The following is a 16,111-nucleotide window of genomic DNA, read 5'->3' as shown; positions in this document are numbered from 1 at the left end:
CGCCAAGTCTGGGACCCTTGGCTGGCATCAGTGAGAACTCCTCCCCAAGAAAAAAGTTGAAGATCCTGATGTTTGAGCTGCTCGCTACCAAAAAGTGACCTCTTCCCAACAAGAATCGACGGCCCGCGACAACCCACAACACAAAGCTCCGCAAGGACTGCTCTTGGTGCTGACAGCAAGACCTCCTTTCCATGCCAACAGCGACTGTCCGCGACAAACAACCAATGCACAGCTCCAGGGATGACACTACAGCAACAACAATCTGCAGCGCTCAACCTTCTCCGAGCATCGAAAGCCTGCCCTTTGCGGCCTCCTCCAATGCAAACAGAACACTTTGCGTCAAACTCGAGAAGGTATCTCTTCAGCAGGACTAACCTGGCCTCTGTATCCGGCCCGCGCTCCTTTGCAGTTGACCAGAACTTGTGACTTTCCACCAGTCCAGCAGGACCAGAGAACCACAAGTGGAACTTTGTACTTGGTGCTATTTTCACTACAAACTTTAACAATTAATATCTCTGGTTCTATTGATTGGCTTTTGATCGTTTGGGTGTCCTTTTATTTATGATAACATGTTCTATTTTTCTAAATTGTTTTGTGATTTTTCTTGTGTTGCATTTTCACTTTTTAAGTGCTGTATAAATACTTTACACTTTGCCTCCAGGGTAAGCCTGTCTGCATCTGTGCCAAGCTGCCAAAGGGTTAAGCACAGGTTAATGTAGTGACTTTTGTGGTTCACCCAGGCAAGGACTGTGTTTATTAGGAGTCGGACGCCCCACCCTCTCACCTATCAGATCAGTTTCCTACTGGCACGGTTTACAATGCGCAGACAATATGTGCAATCGTGTGGTCAACATCACTACAGCTTTGATGTTTACAGTTGTGGCGCGCGTTCCAAACAGACCCCTGTGAGAGCCTGAATTACGAGTTGGAGGAAGGGAAAGGTGTGAACTCCCACAAAGCTGGTAAACCCTCGCCTTGCTAAGTAAATATTGTTTCATTGAGAAAGCCGTGGCTACCCCTGGAGGCATCGGTGAAAGCAGTAGGCATTTTTAATCGGAAAAATGCAAGTACTCGGCGCCAAGACAACTTTACAGCAAAGGGGGAAAAAAAAATAACAGTCAGAGTCCCAAACTGTTTTAGTAAAAAGAAGAAACATTTAACGATTATAAGACCAAAACAAAAAAAACGGATAAGAGGGAATCAGGAGATATAATTTTTTTAATTAAATGTGAAAGACACATTTTGAAAGAATGAGGGTCGAAAGGTCTGTCTTCGCCTGTGTGCATTACTAAAAGAATCTATTGAAGGCACCAAAAATTCAGAGCAGTCACCTGCCGACCAGGCTGCGAGCAGAGGCGGCATCAGTTACCCTGTCCTGCAGGCTGCTTTATTCGGCACTTAAGGCGCTCAGGCAGCGCATTCCGAGGGGTAACAGACTCCCTTACCCCAGGGCCACAGTCAGGGGTCCCCCTGAGCACTCCTTAAGGTCCCAACCACAAGGGGCAGCCTCCGGGATACCCGAGCCGCTTCACTCTCTCCCGTCAGCCAGGGCTCGGTCACGGGCCCCAGTTCGCACTGTCTACTGGTTGTTCTGTAAATACGCCCCGCCTGTCCTGGTGGGACCTTGGCATTGCCGGACAGCACCACGAGGGGGGCATCTGATCTATGCGGGATGCAGTAAACAGAAATAGGATGCGCTCACCACATGACATGAAAGGCTGCGACAGCCTGCAGCAGACACTAGCTCTCTTTCAGTGCAGCCTTGATGCAAGCAATATGTATCACTTCACCACAAGGTGGCAGCAGCTCACAGCCATCTACCAGTGCACGTTAATATTAAAAATACATTAAGTTGATAGCAAAAGCCAGGGCTTTAAGTGGTCTGGGTCGCGCTGGTTCTGCGACGGGCTCCTATCGAGCTCTCATTTTTTGCCTTCCCCCTCACGGTTCTTAATATAAAAAGGTGACAGTGCCCCACCATCAACATGAAAATAGACGATAGTCAGCGCTCCCAAACACATGTTTATACAGTGAGGAAAGGCTTGTTTCAGTTGCAACAACTGGGAACTTATTTGTGTAAATCGTGAAGTGGCTGGGAGTGGGAATAAATAGAATTGCAGAGCGTGTGTGAATAATTCTACTAATTTCAATGACATAACAAGCATTGGCATAGGCAATAGGTCTCGCCTTTGGGATCTTATAAGTGTTTAGCCATGCAACAGTTGCATAACTAAATACTTATATGGTCCCAAAAGCGAGACCTATTGGCTATGCCAAGCGGCCGTGCTGCCGCGAAAGTGATCGCGAACACGATCAAACATCAAAGCGGCCGCCAAAGTGAAACTAATCGCGTTAAAGCGCAGCGCGCGCGCCCGCGCACATGCACTGTAGCTCTAGGCTGGCCTGGTAGCACTTTTTGGAGCCCTCTCAATAAGTCTCGCCAGACCAGCGCATGCGCTGGGTCAGGCGAGACCTAAAAATTACCTTGTTTAACAAAGAGGCAACATAGTTACTTCAACTAGAAAGAAAATGCCCCACAAAATCGTTTTTGCCCATAGAAATACTGAAACGAACACTGAATTGGTTTGAGAAGGGAAGGGAGCAAATGCTATGGTACAATAATAAAAAAAATATTTGACTAATAACAGGCTGAGAAATATATGTGGAGTTGTGACCATCAATGTGGAAGACAAGAATGGACACAAAAGAAAATGCATGAAATGGATGATGCAAAAACCAAAGGAAATGATGGACGGAGTGTTGAACATTGCAAGCACTCACCCCCAGTCAACTGATCTGGGTTTAATCCATCATCGTTCTTTTGCCCACTACACCACCCCAGTTTAGACATGGCCATATGCAAATCAGTCTGACCCTGTGCCTCATGGGAACAGTCCAGCCCGAACTGCCAAGCCATGTCTTCCCTGGACCGGAAACAAGCTTCCTAGGACCGGTTTCTGGCATTTCAGCCGTCTTCAGCCAGGCTTGCTTGAATCCCGTGGCAAAGTGAGCAAGGGACTCACGTCTGAGCATACCCTGCCAACTTATGGCGAACAAAGCAAAAACCAAAGGAAATGATGGACGGAGTGTTGAACATTGCAAGCACTCACCCCCAGTCAACTGATCTGGGTTTAATCCATCTCCGTTCTTTAGCCCACTCTGCCACCCCAGTTCAGACATGGCCATATGCAAATCAGTCTGACCCTGTGCCTCATGGGAACAGTCCAGCCCGAACTGCCAAGCCATGTCTTCCCTGGACCGGAAACAAGCTTCCTAGGACCGGTTTCTGGCATTTCAGCCGTCTTCAGCCAGGCTTGCTTGAATCCCGTGGCAAAGTGAGCAAGGGACTGTCTGTTGTCCGCCATAAGTTGGCAGGGTATGCTCAGACGTGAGTCCCTTGCTCACTTTGCCACTGGATTCAAGCAAGCCTGGCTGAAGACGGCTGAAATGCCAGAAACTGGTCCTAGGAAGCGTGTTTCCGGTCCAGGGAAGGCATGGCTTGGCAGTTCGGGCTGGACTGTTCCCATGAGGCACAGGGTCAGACTGATTTGCATATGGCCATGTCTGAACTGGGGTGGCAGAGTGGGCTAAAGAACGGTGATGGATCAAGCCTGGATCTGTTGACTGGGTGTGAGTGTTTGATTTGTTCTGATGCTCCGTCCATCACCACCCCCTTTTGTACCGCTTTGTTCGCCATAAGTTGGCAGGGTATGCTCAGACGTGAGTCCCTTGCTCACTTTGCCACTGGATTCAAGCAAGCCTGGCTGAAGACGGCTGAAATGCCAGAAACCGGTCCTAGGAAGCTTGTTTCCGGTCCAGGGAAGGCATGGCTTGGCAGTTCAGACTGGACTGTTCCCATGAGGCACAGGGTCAGACTGATTTGCATATGGCCATGTCTGAACTGGGGTGGCAGAGTGGGCTAAAGAACGGTGATGGATCAAGCCCGGATCTGTTGACTGGGTGTGAGTGTTTGATTTGTTCTGATGCTCTGTCCATAACCACCCCCTTTTGTACCGCTTTGTTCGCCATAAGTTGGCAGGGTATGCTCAGACGTGAGTTCCTTGCTCACTTTGCCACTGGATTCAAGCAAGCCTGGCTGAAGACGGCTGAAATGCCAGAAACCGGTCCTAGGAAGCTTGTTTCCGGTCCAGGGAAGGTATGGCTTGGCAGTTCGGGCTGGACTGTTCCCATGAGGCACAGGGTCAGACTGATTTGCATATGGCCATGTCTGAACTGGGGTGGCAGAGTGGGCTAAAGAACGGTGATGGATCAAGCCTGGATCTGTTGACTGGGTGTGAGTGTTTGATTTGTTCTGATGCTCCGTCCATCACCACCCCCTTTTGTACCGCTTTGTTCGCCATAAGTTGGCAGGGTATGCTCAGACGTGAGTCCTTTGCTCACTTTGCCACTGGATTCAAGCAAGCCTGACTGAAGACGGCTGAAATGCCAGAAACCGGTCCTAGGAAGCTTGTTTCCGGTCCAGGGAAGGCATGGCTTGGCAGTTCAGACTGGACTGTTCCCATGAGGCACAGGGTCAGACTGATTTGCATATGGCCATGTCTGAACTGGGGTGGCAGAGTGGGCTAAAGAACGGTGATGGATCAAGCCCGGATCTGTTGACTGGGTGTGAGTGTTTGATTTGTTCTGATGCTCTGTCCATAACCACCCCCTTTTGTACCGCTTTGTTCGCCATAAGTTGGCAGGGTATGCTCAGACGTGAGTTCCTTGCTCACTTTGCCACTGGATTCAAGCAAGCCTGGCTGAAGACGGCTGAAATGCCAGAAACCGGTCCTAGGAAGCTTGTTTCCGGTCCAGGGAAGGTATGGCTTGGCAGTTCGGGCTGGACTGTTCCCATGAGGCACAGGGTCAGACTGATTTGCCTAAGGCCATGTCTGAACTGGGGTGGCAGAGTGGGCTAAAGAACGGTGATGGATCAAGCCCGGATCTGTTGACTGGGTGTGAGTGTTTGATTTGTTCTGATGGTCCGTCCATCACCACCCCCTTTTGTACTGTAATGGATAATGTCCATTTTGTTTAGGTGAGACAACATACATCGTGCTCATGAGGATTTCAAAAAGAAACATATGGGTAAATAACATTACATCACAAGGCAACTTTCCATGGCGCAGCTGCAAACAGTACTTCGGGTACTATCTCCTGGCACGGTGTTCATTGATTTAGGGCAGTGGTTCCCAAACTTTTTTGACCCGCGGCTCCCTTGACCCATTGGCCATTGCCCGTGGCTCCTTGCTGTTATTTTTTTGGGAGAGTGTGTGGGATTTTTTCGGGAGTACTTGCATTTTTCTCCCTGAAAAAAATTGGGATAAAGCTGAGGAAGGCATTATAATCATATACGCAGGGTGTTGCATATTACTTACTAAGGCGGCGCCTCTAATAAAATATTCCTACTTACACTTCTTTGCCCATGCCTATTTAAGAGTACATTCTCAAACTTTATCCCACTTACAGTGCTAGATAGCACCCCTGTGCATGTAGGCCCCATTGCCAAAGTGTTTCTACGCTTGAAGAATATTTGCATGCACTTCCATTTCTACCCATGTCATACGTGCCAACAGACCTCTCTCAGCAGGCTGACTCACGATTTTGTAAACCACATACAGATTGATTTTTACTGTCCCCTCCCTAAAATTGCCTCCAAATCAATGCAAGTAAACTAAATTCTTCCGTTTTTAATTTTTTTTTTTTTTATTTAAACGTCCCTCTTCCTAGCTTCCAAATGTTTGGCATTAAGCCGTACATGGTGTTTTACTTCCCTGTGCTCAAGGAGAGAGCAGGCCTGTCTGGAAATGTGTGTGTACTGAAAGAAATGTGTACTGGAAGTACCTCTGATTCAAGTACAAATGTCAATACTTAATAACAAGTAGTGTGTTTAAAAGACAGGACAACCGTACTTTTCTGATAAATTGCATTGGTGTAAAATGCATTTGTAAAAAACAAAACTATTAATGAGTCTAAGAGAAATAATCAGCCGTCTTTTGCCTACTTTGGGAGGGTTGGAACGTGGGGATCCAGTGAAATATGGAGCTCCTCTCCCGCAGCATGCCATCAATTAAGCACTACGTTTACAGCTTTAGGCATCCCACTTACAAATCATCAACATCATGCGTTTAAGTCTAATTAGTTTAACTGAAGCCAACAGACCCTTCAACATTAAATGGAATAAAGTGCTTGGTGCGCGGCTCCCCTGGCGCACAGTTTGGGAGCCACTGATTTAGGGCATTCAAGAGGCAGCACTTGTTGCCGGGGGCACTTTACAGAGTGAGCACTTCAGTGCTACTTGTGTTATATATAATATCTGGATGCAATGAGGGGAAGCAGCAAACATGCCAGTCGGGCGGCACATTATGCTAAGCACAGATTTTTTGATTAGGTGTTTCTAAGCCACGCCCCTTTGAGAGAACTCTCCCCCCCCCCCCAAGTTTTTTCACCAGACTTCAAACCTTGGCAAAAGCAATGGAATATTAATATACAACAATCATGAATAACTAGCATTATAATAACTAAACAGCCGGCTATAAAATAATATTAATAGCAATGTAATGGAAATAATGCTAATAATAAAGTGATTACATCGATGACAGAAAGTTAATGGTAATCGACAGTAAATAACACTAAACAAGTAGTATAAAAAGCAGACCACAATCACATGCGTTCGATAACAGACGTTGAGAATTATCGTAATAAAAACAATTGTAAAAGGCATTAGCAACAAGAATTTTTAAAAAATACTAATAAAATAATAGCTGTGATGATGGAAATAGCAAGGTTGGCCATCTGTATAGCTCACAGCGTCAGCAGGATTGCTGTTAGGCGCTTAGATAAGTACCACAAACTCACGTGAACAGCTGGCAGTTATGCAACACTTGGTGGCACACTTGCTCTTCCACGGCGCTGTAATTAACCGGCGGTCCTGTTACCGACTTCCCTCCGTTCACCCACCCCTAAGGATGAAATGCGGAGCTAGCGCCCTCGTGGTATAAAGCTGCGACTTGCAGCAGGCTGCTCGTAGATCTCAGCACCAATCGCCGAGCAGTGTCTCTCAGAGGCTGTTCCGAGGGAGCACCGCGGGCTGGGATCAGAGCTGTCCGAACCGGAGCAGGGCATGACCATAAACCCAGGGCTCCCCCCTCAGCAGCCCTTTGGATGCAGCTCCTACCGCAAGGTGCCTCCGCCCTGCAGCACGGCTGCTTACTTGCGGCCAGGGTCGGCTCCCAAAGCCCCGCAGGCGCCCACTCGGACCTCGCAGCATTCGTGGGCGCTTACTGCGGATCACACGCAGCAACGCTCCTGCCACATTCCGAAATGAGTCCCCCGCCCTCCCTCCTGGGGCCCGGGGTTGGCGTGCCCTATAAATTACGAGCGGCGAATAATTGACTGTCAGGGGGACGGCTCCGTGCAGAGGAGAACGGAAATATTAAAAGGTCCCTTCGCTTCAGGGAGCAGGGGCCCGGGGACACTCCCGCAACAGCGGACGCTTGTGCAACGCAGATTGGGGCGGAGTTCACGTCTGCTCCTCTGTCTAGCGGCTCCGTGCCCTGTGCGATTCCTGCAGCCAGTCGTGGCTTTTTCACTCGGCAGCACTGTGCATTCTGGGACTTGTAGTTTTGCTTCTCTCATTGTTGTATGGTCCTCCCAAGACATAGCATGCAAAGCACTGTTGGCCAGGAAGGGATCAAGCTGTTACCAGTGACGTGGGTCACGCTGCAGTTGCTCTTGAGACCTGCAAAGTGCGCGCTCGAAACCCGCCTGTCTCTGGAAAGGGACACATTCTCAAAAGAATTTGTAAACCCAGATTTCAGTTACAGCTGTCGATCAAAGCTGTCCTGGTTTAAGATTGCTTATAAGTGACATTTTCATAATTTAAGTGTAATTATGAATGACATTCAGCAACTGAGTGACACTCTTGTGAGCAAAATCAAGCAATGCAGATGAGGGAAATGTATAGATCAATAGATAGATAGATATTTCAGAAATGACATACATTTGAGCAAGGAGAAACTATAAGAAGATCTTAAAATTACAGCAAAGCACCAGAAAGGGAAGGGCACTCATAGCTGTAGAGTTTTAAGATTGCTTATGTGTGACATTTCCATGACTTTAGGACACTTATGAGTGACATTAAGTGGCCAAATGTGTGACACTTAAGAGTGATATTTTCTCGTGAATAAAAGCACACACCCTTTACAAAAAAAGATAAACTCTAAACTACAAGTCGGTTGTTAATCCAAGGGGAAGAGAAGTGTTTTTAGGCCGAGCATTCGAGACCTCTTGTATATACTCAAATATATACTTATATGTGTATGTTCTTTGTGGGCTCTGGAGATCAGCCCTAGCTAGGACTTGTCTGCTTCCGCTTAGGGACTTTGTTGTCTGTTCAACTGCCTCTATTTAACTGTCTTGATAGAAAACGACCAGCAGAGGTCCGTAAAATACCAAAACTGCTTTCTGCTGAGAGACTTTCTATTTTTTTTTTTTTTTTTTCTGGCAACTGACTCTATTTAACTTTCTTGATAGAAAACGACCAGCAGAGATCAGTAAAATACCAGAGGCACTTTAGCATTCTCTAGATTCCAGTAGACAATTATTTTTCTTCCAAATCTTGTATTTTCAGTGATATGACCACCAAAGGCCCTGATTTTATATTAAAAACAAAGCTTTGGACTATACTATTTCCCACTGAAAGGCAATATTTCTCTCCATGTGTTCCCATAACCGACGTGTCACGCAGTTTGGTACTTACTTTCCCTCCATGTTAAAGAACAGTAGATGTTTCAGCACCCAGGCTAATGTGCTGCATAGCTAAATACATATAAGGTCCCAAAGGCGAGACCGATTGCATTGCAAATGCTTGTTTTAACCTTCTTTCTGTTTCCATAATGCATTCCTAAATTTTATATTTACTTATATAAAAACAGAAGCTTCGGTGTTGCAAGCCTGGCAACTTCACTGTGTGTACAACACATTTGTTCTCTGTGTGGAACTGTGCATCTGAAATGTAAAGAAAAAACATGCCTCTGGTTATCAGTATAACTAATTTCGAAGGGTGCCCTAGTAGGTTAATGCAAATGCTGCAGAGATCAGACAATCAAACCAGTGCTCAGAAAGAATGAGTGTGAGTGTGACTCACCTGGCTAGACTTGCAGGCCAGAAGTGCCTGGGGACTGTGTGTGCTAGGCTGAGCACTTGCCTTGAGAGTTTCTTCCAATTACTTTGGGTGGGCTGCACAAAGGGGCACCAGGCTGCTGCAGCAGCAGACAGGCTGTGCAGTCGACGGGCTGCTGCAGCAGCAGACAGGCTGTGTTGTTGACAGGCTGCTGCAGCAGACAGGCTGTGCAAGTGACGGGCTGCTGCAGCAGCAGACAGGCTGTGCAGTCGACGGGTTGCTGCAGCAGCAGACAGCCTGTGCAGTCGACGGGTTGCTGCAGCAGCAGACAGGCTGTGCAGTCGACGGGTTGCTGCAGCAGCAGACAGGCTGTGCAGTCGACGGGTTGCTGCAGCAGCAGACAGGCTGTGCAGTCGACGGGTTGCTGCAGCAGCAGACAGGCTGTGTAGTCGACGGGCTGCTGCAGGAGCAGACCGACTGTGCTGTCGACGGGCTGCTGCAGCAGCAGACAGGCTGTGTAGTCGACGGACTGCTGCAGCAGACAAGCTGTGCAAGTGACGGGCTGCTGCAGCAGACAGGCTGTGCAGTCGACGGGTTGCTGCAGCAGCAGCAGACAGGCTGTGTAGTAGACGGGCTGCTGCAGGAGCAGACCAGCTGTGCTGTCGACGGGCTGCCGCAGCAGCAGACAGGCTGTGTAGTCGACGGGCTGCTGCAGGAGCAGACCGGCTGTGCAGTCGACGGGCTGCTGTGCCAGCAGACAGGCAGTGCAGTTGACGGGCTGCTGCAGCAGCAGACAGGCTGTGCAAGTGACGGCTGCTGCAGCAGCAGACAGGCTGTGAAGTCGACGGGCTGCTGCAGCAGCAGACAGGCTGTGCAGTCTATGGGCTGCTGCAGCAGCAGATAGGCTGTGCAGTCGACGGGTGTGAGAAAGTGGCTCTGTATATACTGTTCCCTAATAGGTACAGGGGGTACAGAGTCCACAGTCCCCCAGGGGCTGATAGAGGTTAAAGTTAGGTATGACCTTACTCTCTAAAGTGGTAGCTTGGTCGAGCAGTAAGGCAGTACCAGAGGACAGTGTAAAGCATTTGTTGTACACACTCAGTCAGCAAATGGTCTCACACACTCAATAACTGAACTCTAGGCCAATGGTTTATATATATAAAATATATGCTTGTTTTATTTTTAGAACCACAAAGGGAATAAAAATATACTTTCTCAGAATGAGAGGTTGAATATAAATACTTTTGCAATAAGCAATGGATTTTTGTAAATAGTCACAGTTGGTTACAATAAACAATCCTATTTCCTAAACATGACAATGCATTGAGCTCAATGGTAAATTCAGGTTATTTGTAATAAATTACTTTTCAGATTACTTTTGGAATTCTAGGTCTGGTTCCTAGATCCAGCCCTGGGACAATATTCAGAATCAAGTGGTGAAAGTCGACTTAATTACTCTACTGATTTTTAAATAATATTTAGCTATTTCAAAAGTTGACACTTAGAAAATTTTTCAAAGAAAACATTCAATGGATCTCTATGGCAAGAAATTCAAGTTGCAGGTAGAGTCCTTTATCGTTACTTTTGTAATCCAGGTCTGGGTACCTAGACTCAGCACTGGGGTCTTTATCAGAAACAGGTAAGTAATTACGTTTGCAGAAATTGTACGATTTTAAAAGAATATTTCAAGATTGCAGAAATCAACACTTAGAAGAAATTTCACAGGAAAGCAGTCAATGGTTTCCTATGGAAGAAAAATGAGTTAAAGGTAAGTATAGTTGTGGGTACTTTTCAGAGTCAGTGCTGGGCACCAAGATCCAGCACTGGGAGCTCACCTAAGAGCAGGTGAGTAAATTCGTTTTTGGTACTCGGCTGATTTTTGGTGAATATTTTGAGTTTTGAAAAGTTCACACTTAGAAGAATTTCCAAGAAAAAGCCAGCCAATGTTACCCTATGAGGAAAATGAAGTTCGCGGTTTAAGGGTAAGTTCTCGACTGGCAGAGTTGAAGTTCTGGGCATAGACTCAGGGGTCTCCCAGTGTCAGGTAGGTACAGTCAGTTCACCCTCAGCGGTTTCAGGACGGCCGGGTGCAGAGAGAGTTAGGCCCAATGTTAGCCTACGAGGAATAGGGGGGCCTGGTTTGGTGGCTGCTGACTAGCAGGCCACGCGGCTGTGGGAGCTGGGCTCCTGGTCACTCACTCCGGGCAAGTGGGGAAGTAGGCTAGTGTAGAGATTGCACTGCCAGGGCCACTCGGGCGGCTGGGTGCAGGGTGCTTTTGAGCCGTCGGGCGCTCAATGGAAATCAACGGGAATGTTCCGGTTAGGAAAAAGGCTGCAAGCTCGGGGACGAGGATGCTTCAGGTGCCACCACCACTTCGAGAGGTAGTTGTAGGTTAGGTGGGTACCCCGGGATTGGGCACAGGGGGCCGCAGGGCGCCGCGTGCAGGGGTGCCTTTTGGTGTCGGGAAATCTTACCCTCTGATTATCGCGGTTGGGGGGGGCACCTTGTTCCGAGGCTGCAGGCTTCTTCCGGAATGTCGAGGGGGGTCCTTGGGTGCTGGACTCGGGGTCACAGTCGCCGTGGGGTCGTCCTCAGGGTCTTTGTCCACTCCGGCACTGGCCAGGCTTGGCTGGTGCAGAGTGTGCTGGGTTTGCGGTTCCGGGCTGCTGCCAGGGGTTAGAAATAGGTTTCTGAGTAGAGCCTCTACTCATGGGAGTCCCAGGGGCTTAGGGCCAAAAGGTAGCCAGGTCCTCTGGGGTTTGGTGAGGTTGCTGGCCACGGGAGATGCCGCGCTGGTGCAGGTCCGGGAGTCGACAGGCCGGTAGGGCTGGGGCCAAAGCAGTTGGTGTCTTCTTCCCTTTTTAGCAGCTGCAGGGCAGGTCTTTGTTCTTCTTGCTCTTCTTGTAGTTTTTTCGAATCTGGAATCTGGGGAAGGAAGGTTCAGGGTGCCCCTAAATACTAGATTTAGGGGCGTTCCAGGTAGGTGAAGGTCAGAGACCAATGGGTCCTTGTCCTGGGGTGGGTACACCCCCTATCCTGCCCCACTCCTGTGGGAGGGGGGCACTAGCCTAATCCAGATAGGGTAGGGCCTCCCATCTTCAAGATGGCGAGAGCCCGGAGATGTGCTTCACCTCGCCTCCCCCACCTGAGGGGTGGGGTGGGAAGGCTGGCACATCCCCTGTCCTTGTATGGGGTTTCCGGCCAAGCTTCCCGCCGGAGTGGGGGGTTGCAGTGGCCTGGGGAAACTCCTAGAGGCGGCAGGCCTTTGAAGCTTCCCTTTGCTCATCCTGGGGGAGGAGATTCATCACCTCACCCAGGATGTGCATTGTTGCAGGCCCGGGAGAGCAGGGGCTCTCCCACCCAGGGGTCCAGCAACGTGTCTGCTGTGTGGCAGTCTGGGCAGCCTCAGAGCAGACGTGGATTGTAGGTTAGTTGTAAGGGGGCATCTCTAAGATGCCCTCTGGGGTGCTTGGTACATTAAATCTCACACTGGCATCAGTGTGGGTTTAATGTGCTGAGAAGTTTGATACCAAACTTTCCAGTCTTTAGTGTTGCCATTATGGTGCTGTGGAGCTCGTGTTTGACGAGCTCTCAGCACCATGTACTCTTAAATGGCAGCACTGCACTTACAGTGCCCGGGAATGGACCTGGGTACTGTAGGGGCACAGGGCTCCTGCTCCTGTGCCCACACCATGGGCATAAGGCACCCAGCCAGAGGGGTGACTGACATATGCCTTGGCAGTGTGGGTGTTGGGCATGGCACACAGGGATGTGTGCCATGTCGACTCTTCATTTTGTCCTGCACCCAGACACTCAGCCTGCAAAGGCAGTGTGTGTGTGTAAGGGTACAGGGCCCCTAAGGGTGGCACAATGAGTGCTGCAGCCCTTAGGAACCTTCCCTGGTCACAAGGCCCTGGGTACCTAGGGTACTATTTACTAGGGGCTGACATGTGGCCAGGGTTTGCCAATTTGGAGTTTGTGTGTTTAAGGAAGGAACATAGGCCCTGGGCACCTGATTGGCAGGAGTCCAGAGTACACTCAGTCAAAGTACATTCAGCAATTTAGCAAAAAGTGGGGGCATACCATGCAAGAAAGAGGGCACTTTCTCACAACGGGCTGCTGCAGCAGCAGACAGGCTGTGCAGTCGATGGGCTGCAGCAGCAGCAGACAGGCTGTGCAGTCGACGGGCTGCTCCAGCACCAGACAGGCTGTGTAGTCGACAGGCTGCTGCAGCAGACAGGCTGTGCAGGTGATGTGCTGCTGCAGCAGCAGACAGGCTGTGCAGTCGACGGGTTGCTGCAGCAGCAGACAGGCTGTGTAGTCGACGGGCTGCTGCAGGAGCAGACCGACTGTGCTGTCGACGGGCTGCTGCAGCAGCAGACAGGCTGTGTAGTCGACGGGCTGCTGCAGCAGACAGGCTGTGTAGTCGACGGGCTGCTGCAGGAGCAGACCGGCTGTGCTGTCGACGGGCTGCTGCAGCAGCAGACCGGCTGTGTAGTCGATGGGCTGCTGCAGCAGCAGACCGGCTGTGTAGTCGACGGGCTGCTGCAGCAGCAGACAGGCTGTGCAAGTGACGGGCTGCTGCAGCAGCAGACAGGCCGGCAGTCGACGGGTTGCTGCAGCAGCAGACAGGCTGTGTAGTCGACGGGCTGCTGCAGGAGCAGACCGGCTGTGCAGTCGACGGGCTGCTGCAGCAGCAGACAGGCTGTGCAGTCGACGGGCTGCTGCAGCAGCAGACAGGCTATGCAAGAGACGGCTGGTGCAGCAGCAGACAGGCTGTGAAGTCGACGGGCTGCTGCAGCAGAAGACAGGTTGTGCAGTCGATGGGCTGCTGCAGCAGCAGACAGGCTGTGCAGTCGACGGGCTGCTGCAGCAGCAGACAGGCTGTGCAGTTGACGGGCTGCTGCAGCAGCAGACAGGCTGTGCAGTCGACGGGCTGCTGCAGCAGCGGACAGGCTGTGCAGTCGACGGGCTGCTGCAGCAGCAGACGGCTGTGCAAGTGACGGGCTGCTGCAGCAGCAGACGGGCTGTGCAGTCGACGGGCTGCTGCAGCAACCGACAGGCTGTGTAGTCGACGGGCTGCTGCCGCACCAGGCAGGCTGTGAAGTCAACGGGCTGCTGCAGCAGCCCACAGGCTGTGCAGTTGACCTGGCCAGTAAAATCTGTGGGGAGAGCCGAGAGTGGGATAAGCTAGTGACTCCTCTTCCCGGTGCCTGTAAACCTCCTGCGCTGCACCCGCCAGCACCTGCTGCCAGCTCTGACCAGGAAGTCAGTGCCCACGGGCCAGGTATCAAAAGTAGCACGCTGAAGCAGCCACTTTGACCGGTGACCTGCAGCAGCGTGCTGAAAACAACAGAAAATGCCGGATACTTGCTGTTGGGTATGTTAAGCCAACTACCTCTATATCTTTCCCTCTCGCTCTTTCTCTTTCTCTCTCTCTCTCTGAAAGAGCCGCCTCGCCCGGCGCGTAATCTACAGCTGCCTCTAGATTGAGATGCCGCCAGAGAAAAGATTTATTGTTTCGTCCCAGAAACAATGTATCGATATATAGACCCCAGAAGAGTCTCAGTCACCATAGCAACCACTGAGCCCAGGACGGCAGGCTAAAACGCCAACACTTGCCTGGGGCAGACAGAGTAGAGATGACGCTAAATATTTCAAAACACATCACATGACACAGTTACCGGTTTTAGATATAGAAACCTGAACATGCACATTGCACGGGTTAAATGAAGTGACACAGCAGTTGAGACAAGTGAAGTAACAGCACCGTAAAAGCGCGATTGAGAGTGTTAGAAAGAGAGAAATTAATTGCTAACTGATTATAATGCTTATTAATAGGTTTCCATAGCAAGATTACTTTTGAAAAAGAAGTTTTAGTATTCACTTACAGATGAACCGAATGATTGTAATGGCGTGGCTTGGCATTTCTATGGCCTTATGTTGAAATGCATCAAGAATAGATTGTGGTGCAATTATGCAATACAATTGGTTAGGAAGCTGTAATTCACAAATGTGATAGCAAATACCATAATGATCATAGAAAATAAGAAATCATTTTAGTAAATGGATTTTCAAAAATAATTTGCATGAGTTTATGTTGAAATTGTGGTGGTAGGCCATAGTTAACTTTAATCAATTTTGTGTAATAATACATTGGTGAAGCATTAATATTTTTCTCTTATTATGAAATACTTGATTTAATGCTTTGTATTTGATTCTAATTGAGTTTAATTTAATTTAAACCTCACATATGCATTTTAAGGCCTTTTAAACGTGTTCTTTCCCAAGCTGCATTTTTCAAGTCAAGTACAGAGGTCCCTTGGCATTACTGAAAATGTTGCCTCATTTGTTCTGTACACGTGCCATCTTACGTTTAAAGGACATACTTTTAGAGTTCACTGTGAGATAGTCCGGTGGGAAAGTGAACGATAACCCGATGTCATGGATTGATAGAATGTAAACTTCTTACCGCTGGCAAACCTGTGAGACCCAGAAAGCCAGTTCTTTCCTGTGATCAGCATGGGAGAGTATGCAGGAATAATTACATTGTTTGATGATTTCAAATGTAAACTAATCATGCGATGGACTGACGAGTGGAGCGATAGTATATCTCTAAAGTACAGTTACTCATAGTACGGACCACGGGCCGCCAGCGGCCCGGCAAGCCTTCCTTGGCATCCCGCGAACCTTGCAGACATCCTACCTGTGTTTTATAAAAATAATTTAAATAGTGTGAGCAAACATTGCCGGTTGCAGCAGCCCAGACTCAGCTCTGTGGGGGCCGGGGGATTCCAGTGATTGTCAAAGTGGAGATGCAGGGGCCTAAGAGGTGAAATACAGCAAAGCTTTATTAACATGTTAATGGTCTTTTTAAGACCTGTGAAGTACTCGGGTGCGGCTGTGTGTGCGCGCTGGGAAGTTGTCTCAGCCCGGGCTGAGGGCTGACACACACATGGGGTGAGATGTCCATGGGGGATGCGGAG

General features: G+C 49.3%; 1 protein-coding gene across 2 annotated transcripts in view; it reads right to left on the bottom strand.

Annotated features, from left to right (window-relative positions):
* LOC146801637 (prolactin receptor-like) overlaps window positions 1-8,200 on the bottom strand; it is a 396,244-nt gene extending 388,044 nt beyond the window's left edge. For both annotated transcript variants that reach the window (XM_085621110.1, XM_085621111.1), the window contains exon 1: window positions 6,859-8,200. The gene's annotated coding sequence lies outside the window, so the exon portion shown is untranslated. The remainder of the gene's footprint in view (window positions 1-6,858) is intronic.
* Between the last annotated feature and the right edge of the window lie 7,911 nt (window positions 8,201-16,111).

This window comes from Triturus cristatus, chromosome 8 (assembly GCF_964204655.1).
Source record: "Triturus cristatus chromosome 8, aTriCri1.1, whole genome shotgun sequence".
NCBI classification, from domain to species: Eukaryota; Metazoa; Chordata; class Amphibia; order Caudata; family Salamandridae; genus Triturus; species Triturus cristatus.
The sequence above is the reverse complement of the archived record's forward strand: the minus strand, read 5'-3'. Positions and strand labels throughout refer to the sequence as shown.